This window comes from Chiloscyllium plagiosum, unplaced genomic scaffold, assembly GCF_037043375.1.
Source record: "Chiloscyllium plagiosum isolate Xiang-an unplaced genomic scaffold, Cpla_swu_hap1 HiC_scaffold_6, whole genome shotgun sequence".
Taxonomy (NCBI): Eukaryota; Metazoa; Chordata; class Chondrichthyes; order Orectolobiformes; family Hemiscylliidae; genus Chiloscyllium; species Chiloscyllium plagiosum.
The window spans coordinates 25138356-25151948 of record NW_028270144.1 but is presented as its reverse complement, the minus strand read 5'-3'; positions in this window follow the sequence as shown (position 1 = coordinate 25151948).

Genomic DNA, 13593 nt, shown 5'->3' with positions numbered 1-13593 from the left:
CATCAGTATTCACACAGGAAAAAAGACAATGTTGTCGACGAGACTACTGAGATACAGGGTACTAGACTAGACAGGATTGATTCATAAGGAGGAGGTGTTAGCCGAAAGTGTAAAAATAGAAAAGAGCTCTGGGCTGAATGGGATTTATCCTAGAATTCTCTGGGAAGTTGGGGAGGAAATTGCAGAGCCTTTGGCTTTGATCTTTATGTCACCATTGTCCGAGGAGTAGGAGAGTTAGTGTTTTGGGCAAAAGCCCTTCATTAGCCCTTCCTGATGAAGGGCTTTTGCCCAAAATGTTTACTCTCCTGCTCCTTGGATGCTGTTTAACCTGCTGTGCTTCTCCAGCACCACACTCTTGACTCTAATCTCCAGCATCCACAGTCCTCACTTTCACCTTTATGTCGTCATTGTCTATAGGAATAGTGCCAGAACACTAGAGGATAGCAAATGTTGTTCCCTTGTTTAAGAAGGGGAGTAGAGACAACCCTGGTGATTATAGATCAGCCAGCCTTACTTCAGTTGCGGGTAAAGTGTTGGAAAGTATTCTAAGAGATAGGATTTATAATCGTCTAGAAAGGAATAATTTGTTTGGGATAGTCAACACGATTTTGTGAAGGGTAGGTTGTGCCTCACAAACCTTATTGAGTTCTTTGAGAAGGTGACCACACATGTGGATGAGAGTAAAGCAGCGATGTGGTATATATGGATTTCAGTAAAACATTTGATAAGGTTCCCCATAGTAGGCGATTGCAGAAAATACAGAGACATGGGATTGAGGGTGATTTAGCGGTTTGGATCAGAAATTGGCGAGCTGTAAGAAGACAGAATGTGGGGGTGTTTATGGGAAATGTTCATCCTGGAGTTCAGTCACTAGTGGTGTACTGCAAGGATTTGTTTTCGGCCACTGCTGTTTGTTATTTTTATAAATGAGGGCATAGAAGGATGGGTTAGTAAATTTGCAGGTGACAATAAACTCGGTGGAGTTGTAGATAGTGTTGAAGGATGTTGCAGGTTACAGAGGGACTTAGATAATCTGCAGAGCTGGTCTGAGAAGTGGAAAATGGAATTTAATGTGGAAAATTGTGAGGTGATTCACTTTGGAAGGAGTAACAGGAATAAAGAGTACTGAGCTAATGGTAAGATTCTTTGTAGTGTGGATGAGCAGAGAGATTTCAGTGTCCATGTGCATGGATACATGAAAGTTGCCACCCAGGTTGATAGAATTGATAAGAAGATGTATGGAGTGTTAGGTTTCATTGGAAGAGAGATTGAGTTTCGGAGACAGGAGGTCATGTTACAGCTGTACAAAACTCTGATGCAGCCACACTTGGGCTATTGCATACGGTTCCAGTCGCCGAATTATAGGAAGGATGTAGAAGCATTGGAAAGAGTGCAGAGGAGATTTACCAGGATGTTGCCTGGTATGGATGGAAGGTCTTATGAGGAAAGGCTGAGGGATTTGTGGCTGTTCTTGTTCAAGAGAAGAAGTTTGAGAGGGAACTTAATATGGACATATAAGATGATCTGAGGATTAGATAGGATAGACAGTGAGAGCCTTTTTCCTCTGATGGTGTTGGCTAGCACAAGGGGATGTAGCTTTAAATTGAGGGATAATAGATGTAGAACAGATATCAGAGGTAGGTTTTCTACTCAGAGAGTAGTAAGGTTGTGGAATGCCCTGCCTGCAACAGTAGTAGACTTGCCAACTTTAAGCAGCATTCTAATGGTCATTGGATAAACATATGGATGATAATGGAATAGTGTAGGTTAGCTGGGCTTCAGACTGGTTTCACAGATCGGCGCAACATCGAGGGCTGAAGGGCCTGTACTGCTTTGTAATGTTCTATGTTGTATATTCTATTTTCTAACTTGGGTCTCTGGCACTGTGAGGCAGCAGTGTTAACCAATGAGCCGCGTGCTGCCCTTGATAGTCCCGATCCAATATGGAGGATGGCACACTTTTAGCACCTCCTGCCATAATTGTGATGAGTTAGGAGGCCACGTAATGCCTGATAAATTGGCATCATGTGACAGCATTTTCAGGCCCAAATTTAGGGTACAATTAAAACGTAGATATTGTTGCATCACAAAAAGAAATGAAGCTATATCTCTGAGACTATTTTATTATTCAGCAATATTCTTTGTGATCTACAATAAAACTGTTCAAATATTGAACTAAAAGTACAATCTCCATATAGATCAGTTATAAATTGCATTGAATATTTGTCTTGCTTTTTTCTCAAAATTTTTCACCACTTTGACAAATGTTTTGGATAATGTTCAGAAATATTTCAAAGTTTCTCACAAGTAGTGCAAATGGGTCTAATTTTTTCCATTTTTATGATACGTCTACATTGTCTTGTTTCTTCTTGAGAAGTGATTTCCACCACTGGTTAAGGAAAAAAGAATAAAGCAAAGAGAGTTTAAACAGCAGCCTGCTTCTTGGGCAATGGCAGGAATCTGTCCTGCTCTTGCTGGAGTCCTGGTGGTACTAGGATAAGGCTCTTAAGTGTGAATAAACCCCTTGACGGTAGTCTACCTGACACCACTCTTGCTGCTGGTATATTTCCAGTTCAGGCAGAAGCAAGGAATTAGGTAAGCAAGTGAGCTGGTGGATTTAGCAAGATTCCTCCACCTTCAAGCATGCTGATGGGGGAAGAGTTAATCCAGCTCTTCAAACCACATACAAGGAAAATACAGGTAGTTCTCCTATAACGCTGTAGTTGCATTCTAAATTAAAGCAAAGAGAGTTTAAACAGCAGCCTGCTTCTTTAGCAATGGCAGGAATCTGTCCTGCTCTTGCCGGAGTCCTGATGGTACTAGGATAAGGCTCTTAAGTGTGAATTAACTTCCCATATCAGGACCTCAATTAATCCCTTGACGGTCGTCTACCTGATATCACCCTTGGTTTATTTCCAGTTCAGGAAAATACAGGTAGTTCTCCTATAAAGCTGTAGTTACATTCCAGCCAAACCATACTTAATGGAAAATCGCTTAATAAAAATAATGGAGCCTATGGGAAAAGTGAGATTGGGGCAGATCAGCAAAAAATATCATTCATGGTCACTCAGAAATCACCCAAAAGCTTAACAAAATATAGCACAGCCTGAAAGAGGGTTGAAATCATATTTGTTAATGAAACAAAAGTAAATTTAACACTGTGCATTTAGAAAATGTAAAAAAGCTGCTGTCTGTACAGTACCTCGCACAGAAAGCTGCTCTGTTGGCAACTGACATTGGTGCGTACACAGAATGACAAGAACATGGACGCAGGAGCAGAATGGTGTAGAGACTTCGGTATGGACACCGCTGCACGTGCAGAATGACAAGAACATCGACACATGCGCTGGATAGAGCAGAGATTTTGGTGCGCACATCAGTGCATGCACAGAATGAAGCATGTAAACTGATCCCTGATGGAACCGTGCTTTTGCCAACAGAGGTAAGCGCTCTCCAAAGTACTGTTCCCTTATTCTTCAGCCATGTTATAGTCAAATTGTGCTGCCAAAATGCAAATTATACCAGAACTACCTGTGTCCTTCTGATATCATGGACAATACTTATCTCTATCAATATAACTGAAACTGTTTTTTTGATCACAATCACATTTTGCCATGTGGGAGTTAGCTGTGTGGAAACTGGCTGTCACATTTTCTACAGGACAACAATGTCTACAGTTCAAAAGTACTTAATAGGCTATAAAGTGCCCTGTGACCATTAAAGATGCAGTATAAATGCAAGGCTCACTATTCTTTACAAGTTGACACTTACTGTGGTATTCTTGATATAATTGATAGAATTGAGCCACAACCATCTTTGTATGCAAGGGGAGCAGTGGATAATGCCACCCCCACCCCACCCCTTTTTCCTGTGTTTGAATGGTGAATCTCTAGGCTGTCCAGGTATTGGACTTTCAGACTTAGTACATCTTGCTTTGGAAGCATGAAGAGTCCATCATTGATGCTTGCTAACAACCCTAATGCTACTGATTGAATAATTGGTCAGAGATCAAGGTAGAGACAAGATTTGGGATCAACACTTGGAGTTGACGGTTTATGTCAGCCCCTGTCTGGGGTCAAGGGAGTGACAACAGGCTTCAGTTTTGGGGAGCAAACTGAGGCAAATCTGGGCAAATTGGGAGATTGTGAATTAGGGAAGATATGTTAGATTGGAACCAAGGATCAGGGGGAGGACTGAGACCTGCAGCATGATAGAAACTGGGTTGGGCATTGTGAAGGTGACCTGAAATTGGGTCCTGGGTTGTAGGGAAAGGCCTCATACTTCATTCCCATCCTGCTTCTAAAAGCAGGTGTCTCGATTGGCCTTATTGTGGTGAACAGCATTTTATGGAGCCCTAGAATGATTTCACCTAAAATGTAGACCATTTGGCCCATCATGTTCATGTCAGCTCTCCAGAACTCTGCAAATATTTTCTGTTCAGGTAATTATCCTATTCTCTTTTGAAGATCTCATTTGAATATGTCTACACCAAATCCTCAGTGCACATCAGTGGGTTTTATTCTGCTGTTGCCTCTTTTGTCATTTCTCTTTGATCAGTGTCCTTTGGTTCTCGATCCTTCCACCAATAGAAATAGTGTCTCCATAGAGGAGCCTTAGTTGTCTGCATTGTGCCTGTGAAATAGGCCCATTTCTAAGTTTACATTTCTCAAAGCATTATCAGCAACAGGACAAGATTAAATATTCATATACAAGGAGAAAGAAACAAACAGAAATTGATTTTGTTGAACGGTATAATAAGTATTGGCATAAGTGGCTAAGCAGATGAAAAGCACATTTTTATGGGATGCATAGGCAATGAATTTGCTTCTGAACTAGGCTAACATACTTCAATCCACTAAAGAACTGATCTTTGCAAAAGGCAGTAGTACGATTTATGATGTCCTGTCCAGAAGAATTAGGTTTTGCTTCTATCTATAAATTTAACTCCAGAATTCCCAGGTTATGCCGCAGCTTATTCTGGCACTTATTGAACATTAACGTTGAAGCAGTGTCTGTATCAGTTTAATGTTGTGCAAAGAACGAGAAATGCAGCAATCCAAAACAAGAACTGATTCCTCTTCAGGCAAAATCAGGATCAGGGTGCAACTTCTGATCAAATTTATGCTATCTTTATAGGTTGTGTTTGCATATTAGCAAATATAATCGAGAGCAATCTGAAAGCTTATGATGTGCTTTTTCTGAAAGTCTTGTATTTTATTTGAATACAGACTTTGGTAGATCACAGACAAGAAACTTGGTGCAGTTTCATTAATACAAGCAAAAAGGAGTTTGTCATACACACGAGAAAAGTTTGAATCACCAACTGTGAGAAATTTGATTTGAGAATAGAAAATGACTTTAAATAAAATCATTCAGAACCACATTGGTATGCAGTCATCAGTTTGAGTATTTGTTTTAAATAGAAACATAAAAACGTGCCCAATAGCTCTATTGTAGCTAAAGAAAACATTTAATTTGGAAAACCTACTCAAAGGCTTTCAACAGGCGTAATGAAAGGAAGGTCACCATGGTGATTAATTTTGGGGTCGGGCGCTCATGGGGATGACCTCAATTTTGCACACAGCCTGCTTTCCAGCACTGTGCTTTTTAAGCTAACACAGGAGCATGCAGAGCTTGATTTGCACTTGCTTTTTAAAATTAATTCTCATTTGTGTTGGTTGATCAATTGTTGGCAGATTACACAGAATAGGCAATGAATCCTAATGGAGTATTATTAATGCAAACTTCTGTGTAGGTGTTTGTACCACTCTTCTGTATAGTATCCTGGGTATCATTGCTTTCGCTCCTTGAATTGTTAAACCTTCCTGCAGTTCCATTCCATTCTAAGAATGGAGAAGATGGTAAGGGCCATTTTAATTCATTGCTGCGCTGACAGGTGATGCTGAGAATATATTCTAGATCGATTTCAGACCTTTGCTGATATTAATGCTGATTTAAATTCTTGTCCAATTGTTACTGTCTGGACTGCCAAAACAGATATAAATTGCGACTCATTGGTCAGGATAATCCTGTCAGCTTGTGATTCTATTGCAAGGACCAACAGAAGAATTCACTTGTGGAATCAAAGAATAGTTATAAGAAAGACAGAGGCCATTCAGCGTACCAGCCTATCCCAGTTCTCTGGACAGCTACTCAGCTAGCCCGGCAACATTCCTCATCATCTTGCATTTTCTTTCTCTAGAACATTACCCAATTCAAATGTGAAAGTCATGATTGACTCTAGCTCTGCCTCACTCTATACAAAATATTCCATATCCAAGCCAATTTCTAGATTTGAAAACTAAAAGTTATTCTTCACGCATCTCTAGTTCTTTTGCAATCACCCTGTGTTGGTGGTGTCAGATCAGTAACCATTTCACCAATGGGAATAATTTGTATGACCCGTACCTAATCAAATCTACTCTCAGTTGTCTGCTGCTCTAATCCCAACCTCACCATTAAGCCAGCGGATAAAGGGGGCGCAGTGGTAGTCTGGCGCACTGACCTCTACACCACTGAAGCCAAACGCCAACTCGAGGACACCTATTCCTACTGCCCCCTCGACCATGACCCCACCACCCATCACCAAACCATCATCTCCCCAGACCATACAGAACCTCATCACCTCAGGAGATCTCCCACCCACAGCTTCCAACCTCATAATCCGGGAACCCCGCATTGCCCGGTTCTACCTCCTTCCCAAAATCCACAAGCCTGACCACCCTGGCCGACCCATTGTCTCAGCATGCTCCTGCCCCACTGAACTCATCTCTACCTACCTCGACACTGTCCTATCCCCCCTAGTCCAGGAACTCCCCACATATGTTCAAGACACCACCCACGCCCTCCACCTCCTCCAAGACTTCCGTTTCCCCAGTCCCCAACGCCTCATCTTCACCATGGATATCCAATCCCTCTACACCTCCATCCGCCATGACTAGGGCCTCCAAGCCCTCCGTTTTTTCCTCTCCAGACGTCCCCAACAGTACCCTTCCACCGACACTCTCATTCGTTTGGCTGAACTGGTCCTCACCCTTAACAATTTCTCCTTTGAATCCTCCCACTTCCTCCAGACCAAAGGGGTAGCCATGGGCACACGTATGGGCCCCAGCTATGCCTGTCTCTTTGTTGGCTACGTAGAACAGTTGATCTTCCGTAATTACACCGGCACCACTCCCCACCTCTTCCTCCGCTACATTGATGACTGCATTGGCGCCACCTCATGCTCCCGCGAGGAGGTTGAGCAATTCATCAACTTCACCAACACATTCCACCCTGACCTTAAATTTACCTGGACCATCTCTGACACCTCCCTCCCCTTCCTGGACCTCTCCACCTCCATTAGTGACGACCGATTTGACACTGACATTTTTTACAAACCCTCCGACTCCCACAGCTACCTGGATTACACCTCTTCCTACCCTATCTCTTGCAAAAATGCTATCCCGTATTCCCAATTCCTCCGCCTCCGCCGTATCTGCTCCCAGGAGGACCAGTTCCACCACAGAACACACCAGATGGCCTCCTTCTTTAGAGACCGCAATTTCCCTTCCCACGTGGTTAAAGATGCCCTCCAACGCATCTCGTCCACATCCCGCACCTCCGCCCTCAGACCCCACCCCTCCAACCGTAACAAGGACAGAACGCTCCTGGTGCTCACCTTCCACCCTACCATCCTTCGCATAAACCAAATCATCCGCCGACATTTCCGCCACCTCCAAAAAGACCCCACCACCAGGGATATATTTCCCTCCTGACCCCTTTCCGCCTTCCGCAAAGACCGTTCCCTCCGTGACTACCTGGTCAGGTCCACACCCCCTACGACCCACCCTCCCATCCTGGCACTTTCCCCTGCCACCGCAGGAACTGTAAAACCTGTGCCCACACCTCCTCCCTCACCTCTATCCAAGGCCCTAAAGGAGCCTTCCACATCCATCAAAGTTTTACCTGCACATCCACTAATATCATTTATTGTATCTGTTGCTCCCGATGCGGTCTCCTCTACATTGGGGAGACTGGGCGCCTCCTAGCAGAGCGCTTTAGGGAACATCTCCGAGACACCCGCACCAATCAACCAAACCGCCCCGTTGCCCAACATTTCAACTCTCCCTCCCACTCTGCCGAGGACATGGAGGTCCTGGGCCTCCTTCACCGCCGCTCCCTCACCACCAGACACCTGGAGGAAGAATGCCTCATCTTCCGCCTGGGAACACTTTAACCCCAGGGCATCAATGTGGACTTCAACAGCTTCCTCATTTCCCCTTCCCCCACCTCATCCTAGTTTCAAACTTCCAGCCCACACTGTCCCCTTGACCTGTCCGGACTTGTCCGACCTGCCTAGCTCCTTTTCCACCTATCCACTCCACCCTCTCCTCCCTGACCTATCACCTTCATCTCCTCCCCCACTCATCTATTGTGCTCTATGCTACTTTCTCCCCTCCCCCACCCTCCTCTAGCTTATCTCTCCACGCTTCAGGCTCTCTGCCTTTATTCCTGATGAAGGGCTTTTGCCCGAAACGTCAATTTTGCTGCTCGTCAGATGCTGCCTGAATTGCTGTGCTCTTCCAGCACCACTGATCCAGAATCTGGTTTCCAGCATCTGCAGTCATTGTTTTTACCTTGCTACTTAAAGGGATCAGCTCTGCCTTTTCCAGACTATCCACAAGATTAAATTACTTACAGTGTGGAAACAGGCCCTTCGGCCCAACAAGTCCACACCGACCCGCCAAGGCGTAACCCACCCAGACCCATTCCCCTACATTTACCCCTTCACCTAACACTATGGGCAATTTAGCATGGCCAATTCACCTAACCTGTACATTTTTTGGACTGTGGGAGGAAACCAGAGCACTCAGAGGAAACACACGCAGACACGGGGAGAATGTGCAAACTCCACATAGAGAGTCACCTGAGGCGAGAATTGAACCCGGGTCTCTGGTGCTGTGCGGCAGCAGTGCTAGCCACTGTGCCACCGTGCCGCCCACAAGGCATAAAGAATATCGATAATGATACCTTTACTCCAAGTTATGCACCATACATAGGTTAAAGAGATATTGATTCATATTGAAAGACACTGCCCCCGCCCCGTGGGTCCAGAGCACCAGATATCCTCTCTTATCGTTCCTATTTATGGTCATGTACACTCTCAAGAACACAGATTCCACATTACTACATGGTGATAATGGTCAGCAGATGCACAGAAATGGAAGTGAGTGAGAGCTGGATGTGAAGCCCAATGATGTCAACATGAAACCAGTCCAGCAAACTAAATCCAGAGATGGAGACATACTTGAAGTAAAGCTCAGCAATGGCAGAGGCCAGCTACTGCTGTACTTTCAAATGTATCTGGACACTGAACTGCTGAATGGGAAAGTCCAAGCAGAAGGTGAAGAAACAGCAGAAGTTCTACAGCAAAGTAGGTGGTTCACAACACCGAACTAAATCAGCCAGCCAGAAGTATAGTAACACAGGGAAAGAAATAAGTGTGGAGCAAACTCCCTATTTGCCTTGAAATTGAAACTGGAAATGATGGACAAAGGAGGCACCAAAGAATGTGTCGACCAGCTACCAGAGAGCTTTCCAGACAACAGTGTGTTCTTTCAGAATATAGTAACAGAGACAGAAACCAACACATAAGTTGATAATTTATTCAATCCTGAAACGCTGGACCATCCTATTCTTTTGGATTCAGGGCATACTGTTCCTGAAAACGTAATTGACTCTTTGTGTAGTCCAGGCCAGTAAAATATCTTTGTATTTTAGCCTGTGTTTTCCTCACCCCAAATGACCTCCAACTGGTAGTTCATGCGCCACTCGCAGCACCTTCCTTCTATACCCTACTGGCAAAACAGTTTGATGAATCTCTGCCCATTCTAATCTGCTTAAATGTGTGATGGCCTCCATTTCCTCATTAAGACATCATTTGTTAAATAATAACATACAGGGATGCATTCACTCCCCTCTCTGTCTATGCCTTCTGATACAAATATTTTAATTTCTCATTTGCTGCTGTAACTCAATAAGCTTAGCAGAGCTAAAGATAGATTACTGATTAGATTGCTTACAGTGTGCCCAACAAGTCCACACCGACCCTCAGGAAAGCATCTCCCCAGACCCAAATCTCTACATTTACCCCTTCACCTAACACTACAGGCAATTTAGCACAGCCAATTCACCTAACCTGCACATCTTTGGACTGTGGGAGGAAACCGGAACAAACCCACACAGACAAGGGGAGAACGTGCAAACTCCACACAGACAGTTGCCCAAGGCAGGAATTGAACCTGGGTCTCTGGCACTGTAAGGCAGCAGTGCTACCAATGTGCCACTGTACCGCCCACTTGCATGTTTACAAAGTTGCTCCTGCTCTGTCCCACGTATCTGATCAAAAAATGTCTCAGATAAAAGTATGTCTGCTTCCTTATCTGTGCCTTTTGATCTCTTCTGCTTCTTGTGACCTTGTGATCACACAATCTGGGAAAATTCCTGGATAAACATCTTTCATTTCTTCAGTTGCCTGCAACTCCACTGGCTTTTCAACTAGAGTAGGCAGCATGCCTACCTGTGAAACAGCTATATCATTTGCAAAGACCATTGTATTCCTGGAGCTGAGAGTTTGTCCAGTATTCCAATCACAAATTCTCTCTAGCCTCATTTTACATAATTGAGCACTTCTTGTCTCATTATGGATTCCTGTTATCAGTACCTGTTCTGACAATAGTCCCTCAGGAGTACATATCTCCTCATCCTTCAGCATCACAAACTGAGAGGATCCTGTGTCTCTTAATATTGTAACTTCTTTACCTGCCACTCCTGGCCTATGTGAATAAACTTTACCCTTTCATGTATATTTTTTAAGCAGATCTGGCACTTCCTCCTTAATCAACCTCTGGACATCTTGTACACTCTGAGGCAGTTGTCTAACTTCCCTTGTGCTTTTTGTTATTAGTCCAACAAAGCACCAGGCTTGTCTAGTTTTCCTACATCTGGCTTTCTCCTCGCCCACCAACACTGTGATTCCATGTGGCCCACTTTATGACAATGAAAACTCCGGAGCTTTTTAACTTCTTTGACCCCCTCAAAGGTTCTTTTTTACCCTGTGCTAAGCTATCCTTATGATCTTCACTGAGATCTGCCTCTCTCTTTCCATGTGAGGATTTCTCTTTGCCCCAGTTTCTATCCCTCATGGACTGAAGTTGATTCTGGAAGCCAAACCGTGTTTTATGGATCAGCTCATAATCATCAGCCACTTCAGCTGCTAACCTTGCTGTTTTACCTCTCTGCTCTTCCACATGAGTTCACACTACTTCAGGCAGTGAATTTTTGAATTCCTCCAAAATAATTACCTCTCTCAGGGCATCATAGATTTGTTTGATTTTTAAAGCTCTTATCCATCTATCGAAATTACTCTGTTTGATCCTTTCTAACTCAATATACGTTTGACCAGGGTCCTTCCTTAGATTCCTGAAATGTTGTCTATTAGCTTCTTGGGCAAGCACTTAAAATGGCTTTTTTCACCTCTTCATACTCTCCAGATACCTCCTCTAATAGTGATGTGAATATCTCACTAACCCTACCTAAAAGTTTCGTTTGAATCAACAAAATCTACATTGCCACTGGCCACTACATTTGTTTAGCCATCTTTTCAAATGAGATAAAAAAGTTTCCAGATCTTTCTCATCAAATTTCGGCAATGCTCGAACAGACTTAAACAGTTTCTCACTGAGCTTCTGACTACCAGGGGCTCGCTCCTCCTCATTCTCTTTCTCACTAAGCCTCCCCTCAGCTTTTTTCTCCAGCCTTTTAAGCTGACTTTCCTTTTTAAGTGTCAGTTTTTGAAGATCAAAAGCTCACTCTTTTTCTTTCTCTTCTGCTGCTCTTTTTTCTCTCTGTTCTGCTACTCTCTAATTTTCCCTCTCTGCTGCTTTTAATTGTAACTCAAACTGTTTCATTTTTGCTGCCCTTTCCTTATCTCTCATCTGTAACTGAAGCGGCTTCATTTGCAATTGCCAACTCCATAGATTCTGATGGTTTCTCCAGCAAGTTTAAATGCTCAGCTAACACTGTGATTATTAGTCCTTTCCTCACAGAAGCAGGCAGGTCCAGTCTCAGGTGGTCTGCTAATTCCTGCAGTTTGGTCTTATTCACCTTTTTGCAAAACTTCCAAAGTAACCACATCCACTTCCAGAAATATTTTGGTGACTGAAAGAGCCATTACTTTCCCAAGCTTTTTCTACCTAACCAAACCAACACCCAAAATAAAGACACTAGCACCTACCATTCGCTGTTTAAAATCCTGCAAAGAGCCTCCAGTCTGTTATGGACTAGGCCAGACCACTCAAAACATTCTTAAGCAGGCAGCCCAGGTCATACCTTTGCAATTTGTTTTGGTAAGTGTACAGTGAAAATTATCCGCAGTAAGTTAGCTAGGTTGACTACTAGGTTTTAAAGCAGACAAAAATATATTTACAAAATTACACAATTGAACACAAAGAACAGAATGAAGAACCTCTACAAAACTCAACCTATCCAAGCCAGTCTTAATTATGCTGTTCTGAATATACCCAACAGTCCCAATAAGTAAATCCCCTTTAAAAAAAACAGTAAAAAATGGAACAAATGCTTACAGGTTGAAATTCAAAGGGCTTAAGGAGAAAGAGAGTTTTTAAGCAACCTGTTTCCACACAGCTCACTGTTGAATTCCTAACTAGTCCTAGACTGAACTGGTCAGCTAGAGAGCTGACCACTCCCCTTTCATTCTACAGGTCACTTCTAAAACATGACCACTTTGGCCTGAAGTCTCATCTGTTTACATATCAACAAAAAGGCCTCTCAATACCTTTTAAGCTATGTACCAAACCAGTTGAATTGGAAGTGAGAGCTGTTTACAACTTCTCTGAGAAAAACCAAGGACACAGTATCCTTGAGAAAAGGAACAGCTTTTAGAAAAAAGGGACCAGCTTTGTGACACTAGTATGACTTGATACATTAACTCTGTTTCTTCACATGTTACAGATTCTGCCAGACCTGCGGAATTTCCCCAGCATACTGTGTTTGCCTTGGATTTCCAGCATCCATGGTATTTTTGTTTTTTCAAGAAGAAGTAGCATTGTCTACTTATTGCCTGGTATCCGCTAATGAGGTATGACAACAGCAAACATTAATGGCAGATGGAAACGATCCTCCCAAAGTAGAAAGACAGGTCACTGCAGGGAATCAAGAAAGTCACTCCATATTAGTTCAATTACTAATGAAAGAAAGTGAAGCTTCAAAAATGTCTACAACTAGTAAAAATTACAACAGGATCTGTGATGTCCAGAATATAGCATTAAAAATGAGCATCAACTTGCTGGAGGTCTCAGACCTTCAACACAGACTTTCCAGAATGAGCAATTATAGAAACATAGTAAACAGGTGCAGCAATAGGCCACTCAGCCCCTTCAAGACTGCACCACCATTCTACACAATCACGGCTGATCGGGCAATCTCAGTGTCTCTCTCCTGCTTTCTCTCCATACCCTGTGATCCATTCAGCCAGAAGGGCCAAGTCCAGCTCCCTTTTAAATATATCTAACAAACTGACCCCAACAGCTT